This window comes from Sus scrofa, chromosome 8, assembly GCF_000003025.6.
Source record: "Sus scrofa isolate TJ Tabasco breed Duroc chromosome 8, Sscrofa11.1, whole genome shotgun sequence".
Classification (NCBI taxonomy): Eukaryota; Metazoa; Chordata; class Mammalia; order Artiodactyla; family Suidae; genus Sus; species Sus scrofa.
The window spans coordinates 116705052-116720534 of NC_010450.4; positions in this window are offsets into that span (position 1 = coordinate 116705052).

Below are 15483 nucleotides of genomic sequence, written 5' to 3' on the forward strand. Positions count from 1 at the left end.
TGCATGTGTTTGGTATATTTTGGTAATATGCATATATTTTATATATATATATATTATAATATGCATATGTTTGTTACTTGGGACATATAAATTTGCTGGTAAAGTGGCATCTATCTTTTTCAGTATCACTTGGTCCTAATTTTTAGTGACTATATAAATTAGCTACATCTTTGAACTTTTAGAGGTTTACTTCCTTTCTTGATTTTAATGAGTTTGTAATAAGTTCTAGCTCTTTGTAAGAAACGGGATCAGTATCGGCATAATATTTAAAAGCTAAAATCCATATTTACAAATGAAAGAAAGGGATATACAAAGAGAAGATTTCCGAGACTTGTTCAGGAACGAGGGGGAGATATTATGCCTTAACTTGCTTCTATCAGACCCTGCTCCTTTCTTTGGGAAAATGGGAAAATGTAGCGATTCATTAAGGCATGTTAACCAGGAAATAGAGTACCTATGGCCATCTCCTATCTAGAAGCCAAATTGTATAACTTCTGTTAAGACAGATAGATTTAATCAACCAGAACCAAGGCTTGGGGCAATGACAGATAAGCAGAGATATATAAGTACTGGTGACATTGTAATAAAAAAATATCTGATGATTTTTAACTGATCTAAAGGGTTATCTAAAAGCATTTTCACTGGAAATTGGGACTTTAGCCAGTGGGGGTTAGCTGATGCAGCACAGGTCCAGAATGTACATTTTTGGAGCAACCTACTAGGGTCTACCTATAAGGACTGTGGCTCCAGATGAATTCTCTAGTTTACCTCAAAACCTCTGCAGAGCTAAGGTGCCTGTATGATACCTTTATTTCTTACATTAGGATTTTTCTTTAAAGCTTTTTTTTTTTAACCTTTCATTTCTGTGGTGTGCATATTACTTTGCTTTTCAGTGGATTGTTGAAAATTTTAAACACAGATTTGTTTCTGTAAATACAGTTGACCCTTGAACAATACAGGGGGTTAATCCACATATAACTTCCAGTTGGCTTTCCAAATCCATGGCTGTTCATCCTCAGATTCAACCAAACCACTAGGCAGTACTATTGTATTTTTGAAATGTAGCGCCATGTATGTGGACCTGCACAGTTCAAACCCTCATTGTTCAGTGCTCAACTGTAATGATGGCTGTAGCTGGATGGTTAGAGGGCCACAAGGCTGATGAGATCTCAGGGTGTTCCTTTGGTATCGTGGAGCAGGAAGCAGGAGGATGGTTCCTTCCTTCCCTCTCAGATTACCTGCATTTGTTCTTTGGGTGGGCATTTTTAGGAACCATTTCAACCCCTAGAATTATAAAATATTTGACAAAAAAGACAACTGAATGTTGAGTGGCTCATAGCTGTGGAGTCAGAAAGAGTGGTCAGGGAGGGAGCATTATGGACTGGGAATTTGGGGTTAGTAGATGCAAACCATTGTTTTTGGAATGGATAAACAATGAGATCCTGTTGTATAGCACCGGAAACTATATCTAGTCACATATGATGGAGCATGAAAATGTGAAAAGAAAGAATGTATGCATGTATGTGTGACTGGATCACCTTGCTGTACAGTAGAAAATTGACAGACTACTGTAAACCAGCTATAATGGAAAAAAATAAAATTCATTAAATTAAAAAAAAAGAAATGGCAGTCAGATCTTCCCTGTTTTGACTCAGTGTCTCTTCTAATGCCGCATTCTATTAAATACAGCATTGCTTTCCTCATATGTAATTTCAGAAAGTATTTGACTGAATTATAGGATGGAATCTAGGCAGTTAAGAATACTGCCTATGAGAGAACCGTTACTTTATGTGTGTTCTTTATCTTGGAACTGGTTTTAATGGGTCTACACAGATAATAGCTCCTTTTTTTTTTGCTTGCTTTTTACAGCTACACTTGAAGCTTATGAAAGTTCCCAGGCTAGGGGTCAAATCGGAGCTGCAGCTGCCGGCCTATACCACAACCACAGCAATGCCAGATCGAAGCCACACCTATGACCTGTACCTCAGCTTATGGCAACGTGGGATCTTTAACCCACTGAGCAAGGCCAGGGATTGAACTCCCATCCTCATGGATACCATTCAGGTTCTTAATCTGCTGAGCCACAACAGGAACTCTGAGAATAGCTCCATTTGATGAGATTTCCCACTAAAATGATAGCATGGTACTTCTTGGAAAAGCTAAACAAGCTGCTTCTGTTCTGAAGAGTACTGGATTGTTTACGAAGGGTGTTGGCCCATTAGAACTATATAACAAACAGAATGAGAATTTTCAAATCATCTTTGTATTCAAGTAGGTAAATGGCCAAAGAATCAATGCTTACCTTATGGGAACAGTGGTTGGGAAAAGCCTTGATGGGAATGATATCCTATAGAGAAACTGCTCTCTGCAGTCCATGTGTGGTATAAGGCAAAAAAGGAGAAATACCTTCTTACGCTTATAATCTCATGTTAGGATTTCATAATGTTCTAGGGAGACACTGCTGAACCTTCCACCTGGAACAATGAATGTGAACTGTGCATTCAGGGTGAAAATAACATCAGTCATGGGATTCTCTAGGTTGCTTGATATGACACATCCTGCCTTAGACTTTAAGCTTGTCTGCCTTCAAATAGTTTAATAGCAACACTGTTTATAAATGAGCCTGCTTATTTTAGGTGATTGGTTATAGGAATAATGCATACCATCTCCATCATCTAGGTTTCATTTAGCAGGACTGAATTGTGTGTGTGTGTGTGTGTGTGTGTGTGTGTGTGTGTGATGGGATTAACATTTGGAGGCTCTGCTAGTTACCTAAAGGCAAGCCTTCCGTGGCTTCCAGAGCCCATAGAACTCTCTGCTGTCTGAGGGGAGTCAGGCTTGATTTACAGCAGCAGCCAGATTCAAAAAGAAAAACAAACCCCAGATCTAGATTAGTATCTACTAATGTTGTGTTTGAGGAGCTAGTTGAAAAGGATGTGTGTGTGTGTGTGTGTGTGTGTGTGTGTGTGTGTGTGTGTGTTGGCAGTGGGGTTAGCTTTGGCAGTCACAAGTGGTTTCATGTTTTGTTGGGCTTGTTGAATCTCCTCATAGAAAACAACTGTGTCCTGTTTATCATGTTTCTTTAAAAATCTTTTTTTCTCAGTACTACCCAAAATGTATTAACTGTTATTCTTCTATGTGTCAACATGCCTTCTTTCTTTAGTCTAGAAAACAAAGCAGCTTCCTTTCGAATGTAATCCAACTGCTTAAGGGCAATTTTTTTTTTTTTTTTTGGTCATCATTTACCTGGGTAATTACAGATATTTCTGCTGTAATTTATGAAATTATAGGAGGTTTAATTTTTCTTCGTTGTGGGTTTCCATCACAGAAAGTTGTCTGACTAGTTTCAATGCTTTGGTCTCAAATCTCTTGTAACGCATTAATTTTTGACTTTAAATTACAGCCTTGTTGTTTTCCAGCATCGTGAGGAGAGTGGATGGTAAAAGAGTTTAAACTCAAAAAAAGAATGAGAGTCCTTCAGGCTATTCTGATTTTAGTCTAGCTTTCTAGAAGGGTTTTGTTTTTGTTGTGTTTATTTATATATTTATTTAGCCACTGGGATTCAGCCACTTACTAGCAGCTTACCACAGGCCTTAACAAATATGCATTGTGAGAATAAAGGTTAGTCTGTTTCTCCGTGTCCTCCCAATGTGTTAGTTTATAAACAGAAGGTTTAAGCCAAACCCAATGAAAGACATAGTGGTAAATCTTAATCATGCTTCATTTCAGAAATGAGAAAATCTTCAATTATAGTAACCTTGTGTTTTCCTTCTCTGGAGTCATTTAAATGTTTTGTTGCCAGAGCGTCTTTGGCATAAAAGAGGTTAAGAGAAATCATTAGATGGCTTTAAGGAAGTCAGAGTAAAACCGAACATACTATTTTGTTTGTTTGTTTTTCCAGTTTGTTTTATTGTCGGCTGGATGCTTGAACATACTATTTGAAACATAGTCTAAGTGCAAACTGTGCATGCATATGCGTTTAAATTTCCCATTGATTATTTCATGTAAGAGTAATCAGTGTCTTTGGAAATAAGTTTTTTTGAGTGAAATATAGCTTCTTAAGTTCCCATTGTGGTTGAGTGGGTTAAGAACCCCACTAGTATACAATCTTTATTTATTTAATTTGTCTTTTTTTTTAGGGCCGCACCCATGGCATATGGAAGTTCCCTGGCTAGGCATCAAATCGGAGCTGCAGCTGCCCACTTTTGCCACAGCAATGCAGGATCCCAGCTGCATCTGTGACCTACACCACAGCTCACAGCATCGCCAGATCCTTAACCCACTGAGTGAGGCCAGGGATAGAACCTGTGTCCTCATGGGTGCTAGGCCGGTTGGTTAACCACTGAGACACAACGGGAATTCCTTTATCTTCAAAACTGATTCGAAGAATTGCAAGAAGAGGAAGTAAGGAGTTCACATTGTGGCTCAGAAAGTTATGAACTCAACTAGTATCCATGAGGATGCGGGTTTCATCCTTGGCCTCACTCAGTGGGTTAAGGATCCAGCATTGCCATGAACTGAAGTGTGGGTCACAGATATGGTTCAGATCTGGTATTGCTATGGCTGTGGTATAAGCTGGCAGCTGCAGCTCTTATTCAACCCCTAGCCTGGAACTTCCATATGCCATGGGTGTGGCCCCAAAATTAGGAAAAAAAAAGGAAAGAAATACGACTTTCCTGTGGGAAACAAAAGTGAAAAGATTTAAAATCCATACAGGTTTCACCTGGATTCTAACATGACCAGCTAAGATAAAAGGATATAAAATAAAGTTGAAGAACATTTTTTCTTAATTAAAAACAGAGTCTCTCTTTGACACCAACATAAGTGGGGTGTATCTCCAAAGCGACCCTGGGAAAGAGGAGGGCAGTGGTGCTGGTGGTTATTATTATAAATGTTCTCAAGAAGAAATCTTCAGACATACTTGAAATGGGACCAGTCATTTAATAAACAGAAACTGGGAGTTCGCTTTGTGGCTCAGTGGTTAATGAACCTGACTAGGATCCATGAGGATGAGGTTCTATCCCTGGCCTCACTCAGTGGGTTAAGGATCTGGCATTGCCTTGAGCTGTGGTGTAGGTAACAGATGTGGCGAGGATCCTGCGTTGCTGTGGCTGTGGTGTAGGCCATCAGCTATAGCTCCGATTTGACCCCTAGCCTGGGTACTTCCATATGCTGCGAGTGCAGTCCTAAAAAGCAAAAGAAGAAACTATTTACATCCTCCCTGCCTAAACCTTTCCTGCAGGAGATGAGGGGATGTGTAACATTATCAGGATCAACATGTCTTCAAGCAATCTTTGCTCTTAGGGGGTTTTGCCTCTCTCTCTCCTCTGCACATTCTAGTAGCATCTCATCTCTTCCAGTACATTGAAGTAAAATTTTCCATATGACCTCTCTGTGGCCTGAATTTATTAGTATGTTTTCCTTTCTTTAAACCAATAGTATGTTCTTTAATGACTGAACTGACATATGTAAGTGAATATCTAGTTAAGGCAATTCATTATTTTAATAGTTTTAACCTAGTAACATTAATTTAAAAAACCATAATACATGCCCATTTCAGATAACTTGTGAGATAAAAGCATGAAGACATGATGACTGTGCATGGCTACATACGTCTCATTTTTCCAGATTAAACGAAAGGTGGGTCAAGTGTTCATATGCTGATCTAGTTCTCTCTCCCTTAGGGTTCTCTTTCTCCTCATTGTCCTTTAGCTTTTCAGACTCAAGAAGGAAGAGCCCTGGTATTGATTCTATCTTAGTTGTTCTCGCTGCCATTATTTCTGGCTGTACCCTTGTGGCTCCGAAATCTGATTGTCTCTCTCAGGACAACTACCATCTTTTGACACTTGAGGAGAGCTTTGCTCTTATTGCCCTTGCTTCTGGTTTGGGCCCATGAGGCATCTGAGTGTTGATTTCAATCCAGGTTGCCTCTAATCGGAGTCTAAAGCTTACAGTTCTTAGTGGCCATTGCCTTGACTCCCCCAACCCCAGATCAATTTTTTTGAAAGGACTAAAGCCCCCCAAAATTTTGGAATAAGATTGATGTCTGCCTAGTATGATCTACAACTGTGTCCATCTTTCTAACCCTGGGAAATCCATTAACCATTATTAGCCTTCAAAGTATCCATGATTTTCTCAGGTGACCTCATCCTCCATAGGGTACGTGCTGGTATTTGCTTCCAAGAGTTAGCAGGGTGAAAACATTCTGGTATTTGAATAGAAAAGCAAAATATGGAATCATTAAGGTAGCATCTCACGTATCTAAGCAAATAAAATCACCTAATTTCATTCAACCCACTGAGGGATAATAGCCGTCAGAATCACAGAATGAGGCAACAAAAGGGGTATTTTTCTCAGTGAAATCCATGTAACTGGCTCTTCTTGGAGGTGTGCTCTGTGTTGCCCTCATGGAATTATTTAGTTTTAGTCCATTTTCTGTGCACATTAGTGAACCTACCTATCCATCCATCCATCTATCCATCCATAACTTTGTGTCAGGACTGTTTTATCCAAGTGCCCTGGGTTCAGGCATGCAAGACAGTGGGGATAGTCAAATGACCCTCCCTGGCATATCTCTTGGCACACAGAGCATAGATTCTGCCAGAAGAAAGTTGGGCAGCTTTTTTACATAGATGTTACATAGGAACAGAGGGACTTCCTTAGAGCAAACATCAGCCTCAAGATAGTTTATCTTTTAGTTTAAAAGCTATTAAAACCTGCAGGATGGACCAGCATGATGCTGACCAAGTCCAGATGTCAATGAAGTGCAAAGAAATGTTGATGTGCAGTGAGGATACATCAAGAGGATGTGGCTAAGGTACACTAGTGGATGGGAAAACATATCAAGGGAAGGTTGATTCTGGGTCTACAAGTAGCTTGACACTGAACCTTTGGAACTCTATCTACTTTGAAATGGAATTGGGTCTGTGCATGAACCCCAAGAGCTGCAACTTGGGGAGTTCAAGCTGGGTTTGATACAGGGTATCCTCCCTCATACTTAAAAACTCCTTTTCCTGGGCCAAAGTCTGAGCTGGAAGTTCTGGCCAAGAAAAGGTGTAGGTGTCTTGGTGCACACCCATCTCTGTGGGTGACCTTTGCTCCACCAATGGCCATGGTGGTGAGCAGGACCACGGGCCACTCTGGAGGCATCAGGCACAGCTACCAGGTCTCTAGCATTGAATGGCAATATAGAAGTGGGTTCTGGAACAATCAGCATCGAGAGAGGTCATTAGGGGGACCTCCAACCTAAGAAAAAACATTTTGTTTTGGATCTAGGGGCAAGACTAGAACCAACAAGTTTGATCTTTTGGGCAGAATAAGCACTGTGGGAATACTTGGACATACTGGGGGGAAGAATTAAAAAATAGACTGGGAAACTTGAAGTTGTACTTTGAAGTTTTTGTTTTGGTTTTTGGTTTTGTTTTTGGTTTTTATTTTTTGTTTTTGTTTTTGCTTTTTAGGGCCACACTTGTGGCATATGGAAGTTCCCAGGCTAGGAGTCAAATCAGAGCTGCAGCTGCTGGCCTACACCACAGCCACAGTAATGTGGGATCCGAGTCACATCTGCTACCTACTCTATAGCTCATGGCAATGCTAGCTCCTTAACCCAGTGAGCAAGGCCAGGGATCAAACCTGCATCCTCATGGATACTAGTCGGGTTCATAACCTGCTGAGCCACAACAAGAACTTCTGTACTTTCAAATTTTAGTGCAAAGTCACTTTGTATCTCAAGCTGAGGAAGAGGATACCAATTAACATATTCAGATTCATCGGTCATATGCAAAATTTTATATTGTGGGTATTTCCCAAGTCTTTAAAGGTTTTTCAGAATCATGAATTTGGATGACTAAATTGTTCAGTTTCTTCATCTGTAACATGGGGATAAGATATCTGCTTGAAAAGGTGGCTGTGAGGATAAAATAAGATAGTATTTATTAAAGAACCTAAGTAACAATTGGTAGCCAATATGAGGTAGCTATTGTAATGGGCAAGTTAGTACTTCAACTTCTCATTTCAGTAGGATTTAAATTTATACCATTAACACAGTAGTTAAATAAGGCACACACTTTTTGACGGTATTTACTAGTCCTTCCTGTTTTAAAAAAAATGCTCAAGGGAAAAAGAAGAACCGAAAACAAACTCCTCCTATGATACCATCTCGCTCTCTTTCTCTAAATATCATTGCACAATTGTTCGTTTGCAACATGGAACTGGTTTAAAAATAAAATAGAAATGCAACATGTTAAAGCAAATATTCTAAGTAAACACGTCGCTTTTATAATTCTCAGAAGTTCATATAGCTCACACTGCAAAATGGAAAGTTTTACAAGATAAATAATTTTGCTTTTTAAAAATTTAAGTTTGTTTAGTCATACAGTATTACTTTTAAGCTAGATTCCTAAATGTGAAGGCAGAGAATTAAAACAATTATTTGAAAAACAAATCCCTTATGAAAAGGCTATTTGTGGTTCTCAGGACAGAAATGGCCCTTTAGCTTGGCATCTGTGAGCTACCTCATGACATGGAGAGGACTTGTCTTTTATCTTGGGTTTTTTAGTTTTTTAAAAGGACAGTTGAGCTTTTTTTTTTATTTCAGTATTTGAAATACTGAATGGGTCATTGTTGCTGGTTTAGATCTATTAGCATTTGTTTCAAAACTTCAGTTAATATATTTAAAATTCTTATAGAAGTTCTTGGTCAAAAGTCTGGAAAAATGTTAAACAAAAAGAAAAAAAGAAAACCACCCATAATTCCATAGTCTGAGATAACTACTGGATATTTGAGTCTCTAAAATTGTATTTATACCTGTCTTAGTTTGGGCTGCTCTGACAAATTATCATTGACCAGATGGCTTATAAACAACAGAAGTTTATTCCTCACAGTTCTGAGGGCTGGATATTTGAAACCAGAATGCCAATATGGTTGGGTTGTGCTAAGGACCCTCCTCCAGTAATGTCAACTAGTGTTGCTTGGGCTGCTGCCATGGTGTGGGTTTAATCCCTGGCTCAGGAACTTCTGCTTGCTGTGGATGTGGCCAAAATTTTTTTTTCCTAAATTGCTGACATAACATATAATTTTACATTTGTCCTTATTTAATTATCTGTCATTATATTTTCTTATATTTGTCTATTACTAGCCTGTAAAGGTTTCCCACTTGACTATGTCAATGTTAAAGTACACTAAATGCTGGATATGAAAAAAGAATATGCTTAGTTGCTTTCCTACATTTATTGTCAAGACTTTACTTTTCTCAGTCCCTCTTTGTACAGGACCTCACACAACTCCTTAAGTGAAGTAGTCATATTTTAAATTACAAGGAACTGAAAATTCATTTGCCTTGGAAGTTCAAATGGTAGCTGAAATTCATGATTAATGGTCTTTAAAAAGAAGGTTTGGTCTAATTCAAAACTCCATAAGCATATGTCATCTCACATTGTTCCTGCGCCTGTCATCTACAGATCAGGTGGGATTAAAAAAGAATAGATGTAAACAATACAATTCATTGTTCAGTGTCCTGGAATAGTAAACAGAAAGGACCTTGAAAGTGCTAGTCCAAAAACCTAGTTAGTTCACAGAGGAAGAAATTAAAACTTGGTGTCGTGGAAAACCATTAGACTTGAGAGTTAGAAGCCTGGGAAAATAGACTCAAAATCTTTGAGCTCTAGGTTTGCTGTGTCAAACACCATTAATGTTAACTGGTTCACTTAGACTATTGTGAGGTCAGTTCCTTTCCTGTCCTTCAGAGACTTACCTGGGGGTCACTTAACTAGTTAACTGGACAGAGATTAGAACTTTTGTTCCTTGGTTCTTCCTCATGAGCTCTGTTCACGCTGTCCTGCCTCCTTTTCTAGTTGAAGATGTTGAAGCATGACTTATAAGGTGCATCATTTTAATTAGACTAGAATGGAACAGCATGGTGATACCACATTGTTTGGTTGACTGAGTCTTCAATGTCTTCCAGCTAAAGACCACCAGGAATACACCTGTAGTTGAACAACCTGGATTTATTACTGGATATGAAGAAGCAGCCCACACACCATGGGCAATGTGGGGCATTTTAGTAGAAGGTGTTGGAAAGAATTATAGTAGGATTGGGACCCATGTTAGATGACTTCTGGAGAGGCTTTAAACAGTGGCATTGTTCTAGATTACATGCTCTTGGGGTAACTGAGGAAGAGTCTATGATTGGATACTTAAAACAATTTATAAGGTGGACAAAATAAAGTGAGGCTAAAGCTATAGCTGGGAAAGGAGTAGCAGGTCCCCAAAGTAGTCAGGATATAAAGATGTTTGGCATTTTTGTGATTTATACAATGACTTTTTTTTCTTTGCTTAGAATATGATAGAATTGCCTTGTTTCTCTCACTTCGTCATGGTCTCTGATAGTGATTTGGAATCTTGTTATGGTCAACAGGAGAATACCAAGGTCTACTGTGAGTGCTGCCCTAACTTTTAATAATATTAAGGCCCAGTTATGAGTATTAGGACTGTGTCCAGATGTCAGCAGATGCTTCTCTTCTCTCTACGTCTCTGTTCTCTCTTGTCACTATTAGACCAGCAGTACCAAAATATGGCCAAAGAGAAACAAACATTTTCTCAGAGCTTCCTGATATAATATTTACTTTCAGATATTGGCATCACCCCTTCTCACTGTTCCATCTTTCTTCTTTCCAGTGGGAGGGGGATAAAATTGTCGAAGCTGCAGTAGTCTTTCTCCAATTTTGAAGGAAAGGTCAAGGAAGTCCTAGGGTCTTTGGCATGATTGATCTGCTGAACCAGTCCAGCACCGGTAACTCTGGATTCCTCACTATAGGAGAAAATTACTCCCCAATTAAAAAAGCCACTCTAGTTAGAATGTTTGTTACCTGTAGCTGAAAGCATTCCTAAAATATGAGGTATTCATGTTTGTTATTTACTAAGCTAGACAGTCTTTTGGCAGCCAAATTTTTATGATGGCTCAAAGCATATTCCATTTGGAAATAGAACTTGGCAATACCCTATTTTTTCTAAAATTAGGTGTATGTTAGGTGAATAAATTATCATTCTTTCTGTTTCCTAATATTTATCCTTATTACTTCATTCAGAGGCCATTTCTTTCTTGGTTTCAGAAACCTGCATAAAAATGAAAGCTTTAGAAACCTTCCCAATCAAGCTTAGCAGAAAGACGTGTGGGCGCATTTGTAGACTTGATTATTGAAAGGGTGAATACAGCTGTAAGCCTAATTGCTGGCTAATTGTGACTTCACCATTGCAATTTGCAGGTCCCTATAGCTTTGCGATTTTTTAAGCTTAACCATGTATTGGTTGGTTTTAATGATCATTGACTTAGAGGTAGAAGGAACTCCTGTTCTCTAGGGGGATAATTCCCTGGTCACTTTGTACCACTGTGGTTAACAGGTTAGACTCCATCACACAGATTCAATGCCCGCTGGAAAGCTGCTAATGTGCTGAGAAGTGGGGAGGAGGATAGTAGCTAATGACTCTAAACATTCAGTGTGCAGGAAAGCTAAACCAAGGGCCAGGAGGAATCCAATGTTTGCTGGATGCTAGAGGAGTGTGCTTAATAAAAGATAAGTGGAAATGTCTAGGAAAACTTCATGTCTTGACAGCTAGGATTTGTACATTGAAAATGATGTGCCTGTGGTCAAAATAAATTTTAGCCTAGCCACCAACCGGTAATTATTCTACAGGCATTTCTTCTATTTCTCTGCACCTTACACATAGTAGGTACAAAATAGTTATACAAGAAATGATTGAAAATGTATGAAAATTCACATCTGCAGGCTGCCTCTGCAATAGTGCCAGTAATAATTTATCAAAATAGTCTCTGTAAACAGTAAATTATTTAGCAGATCACAATTTACAATATTACTGAGTAAAATATATTAATGTTCACTGTGGTGAACATAAAATATCCAGATGTAGGGGAATTTAATAATTGATGAGGATTCCTGGCCACTTAATTAAATAGAATGTGAATCTTGCATGGGGTGCTTGACTGTACCAGGCAAATGTATAGTGCATGAAACAGACCAGTGTCTCTCTTTTTCAAGAACAGCTTAACAGCAAATACAACAAAATAGTTTCACAACATAATTTTAACATTCTACACTTGAAATGTTTATAAAAAGACTGACCTTTTCTTTATTTTATCCCCCCCCTTTTTAAAAACTTTCATATGCAGGTGCAGCATATGGAAGTTCCCAGGCTAGGGGTTGAGTAGGAACTACAGCTGCCAGCCTGTGTCATAGCAATGCCAGATCTGAGCTGCATCTGTGACCTGCTCCACAGTTTGTGGCAGCATCAGATCCTTAATCCACTGAGCGAGGCCAGGGATTGAACCTGCCTCCTCATGAATATTAGTTGGGTTCTTACCCTGCTGAGCCACAGCAGGAACTCCAGGACTGATCTTTTTCCTCCAGTTCATATAGGCAAATGAGATAAATCCATCCAAATGAAATGATTCATATAAACTTAATCCACTGGATTTTATGTGGGCAGGTATGTGTTGAAGTTATGGGTACAGCACATCAGCACATCTTCATGCATATTTAGTAAATAACAAAAAATCTACTAATCAAGGAACATACAGAATCTAAGTTTTATAGGAGCCATATTCAGTACAATTGCTGATATGCAGGCTTCTTAGAATTGCTCTCCATTTTGTGTTTCTCCAGGAGGCTTGTTCTTTGAAATGAGTAGGAGATTATGCTGGAAAAGATATAACAAAAGGAGTTTAGAAGCTAGTCTGTTTTTCCTGTTTTGGGGGTGTTTATAATGCTATTGATCTTTAAATTCTGGTGAAGCACATTTTTTTTTTTTGTTTTTAAATTTTTTGGGGAGTATAGTTGACTTACAAGGTTGTATTAGTTTCAGGTATACAGCAAAATTAAGTTATACGTATACATAGATCCATTCTTTTTTCCATCTAGGTTATTACAAAATATTGAGTAGATTTCCCTGTGCTATACGGTAGGTCCTTGTTACTCACCTATTTTATCTATTTTATATACAGTACCATGTGTATGTTATATCCATCCTCTCAATTAATACCTCCTTCCCCACAGTTTCCCCTATGGTTTTGATGAACTTACTTTGAGAGAATGTATGAGTGAATGCATTCACATTATTTAAAAGCAAATTTACTAGGAACATCTCTTTGAGTTTCTTGAAAACCATAATGAGGGCAGGGAAAGGGGCAGATGCAATTCAGTGAAAAAACCACCACATTGAGTATAAAAACTGCAGTAAAAATAGAGGAGGATAACTGGAAGGAGTGACATTTTCTGGAGCAATATTAGAGATCACTTTTAAGGGAGAAGTAGGAGTTTTCCAGATGGACATAGGAGGGAGAGCAGAACAGTTTCATATTGTGGCCAGTAGTGATGTTCCTAAGACAGGATAGAATACTATGGAATCTTAGAAGTTGGATGACTACAATATATTAGGACTCCTGAGGCTTTTTTTTTTTTTTTTTTCTTTTTCTGGCAGAGAGAAATGTCAAGAGGTGATGACATGTAGGTTGTTTAGAGTTAGATTATGCAGGCATTGAATGACATGACAGAGTTTAGATTGTGTTCTGCATCTCTATAACAATAAGCTTCTGGGAGTTCCCATTATCGCTCAGTGGTAAGGAACCTGACTAGTATCCATGAGGATGTGGGTTTGATCCCTGGCCCCACTCAGTGGGTGAAGTATCCAGCTGTGGCGTAGGTTGCAGACATGGCTCAGATCTGGTGTTGCTGTGGCAGTGGTATAGGCTGGCAGCTGCAGTTCTGGTTTGACCTTTAGCCTGGGAACTTGCATATGCCACTGGTGCAGCCCTAAAAAAGCAAAACAAAAACAAACAAAAACCCCACTAAGCTTCACTGAAGCAGGAACTGCATCTGCTTCCCCCAGAGTAGCAGTGACTGGGAGAATGCCTAACACATACATTATAGGCATTTAATGTATATTTATCAAGTCAACCAGTGAGTGGCCATGGAAGACTTTTGAGAAAAGGAACAACTAATTAAGATTTAAAATTTGGGATCATCCCTGACAGCAGTAAGAACATGGAATTGAAGGGTGCATTTATTTTCTGTTACTACTTTGATAAATTGCCACAAATTTAGTGGCTTAAAGTCACACTAATGTATCATTTTACAGTTCTTTGGGTCAGAAGTTTGAGACATGATTCACTGGGCTAAAATCAAGGTGCTGGCAGGGCTGTATTCCTTTCTGGAGGCTCTGCGAAGAATCCACTTCCCTGCTCTTCACAGCATCTAGAGGCTGCCTGCATCCCTGGTCATGGCTCCCTTCCTTCATCTCCCTTCAGCCATATTGCTTCTCTTGGACCCTTCACTCTTCTTCACATCTTCTGACTGAGATCCAGAAAGGTTCTCTGTTTTTCAGGGCTCATGTGATTATGTTGAGACCATTTGGATAGTCTAATAAAGGCAAACGTCCCTTTTACCCATGTGAGATAACGTATTCCCCAAACAGGATGTGAACCATCTTTGGGAGGCTGTTATTCTGCCTACCACAGGGGGGCATGAAGGTAGTTCATACCACTCCATATAGGAGACGAGTGAGGAAGGAGGTTGTGACAGGGATAAAAATGATCCACTGAATCATTTTTCTTTTCTTTGGCAGAAACAGGGGCTACATTTTGTACCTTCCTTGTACCTCGTTGTGACCAAGATGAGTAAATTCTGGCCAGTAGGGGTTAGGTATGCCTCCTCCAGGTCTGACTCCTAAAATACCTACTCCATCCTCCATGGGTGAGAAGTGATCCAACTTGTACTCTGAGGCCCTGAGGGATGGGAGAGTGTCTAGCTGGAAGCAGCTGGGTTCCTTTGTGCAGCAGAGACCCCCACCAAAGCTGGTGCACCATGATTTGCATGATAAATACACTTTTGTTGTGTTAGCCTCCTTGGAAATTGAGAAGTATTTTCTATAGCAGCAGCCTGTCCTGACACATCCTGAAATTAGTACCTAGTAGTGGGGTGCTGCTGTCACAGCAGCCACAAATGTAGCACAGACTTAGGGCTTGGACAGTGAAAACCCTAATACTAGGGGCTTGAAACAGAGTAACTTGTGTTCTGAAGGGGAAAAACTTTGGGTAAACTGATGTCTGGAATAACCTGGAAGGCAAAATTTATGTCTAAAATCATATAGACTTAGGATAGTGATTCTTAACCTTGCCTACATATTGGAGTCACTTGGAGGATTTAAAAAGCTATCCATGCTTGGACCCTGCTCCCAGAGATTCTGATTTAATTGCTCTGTGTGTGTGTGTGTGTGTGTGTGTGTGTGGTGGGAGGGAGGTTGGGGGGGAGCGCTGGTATTAAATTAACAGTTTTCCAGGTGATTCTAATGTGCAACCAGGCTTGAGAATCAAAGCTCTGGAACAGAGATTAGCAAACTTTTTCTCTAAAGGGCAAAAGAGTAAATGTTTTAGGCCTTGGGGAGCAATACCATCTCTTAAGAGAATTCAACTCT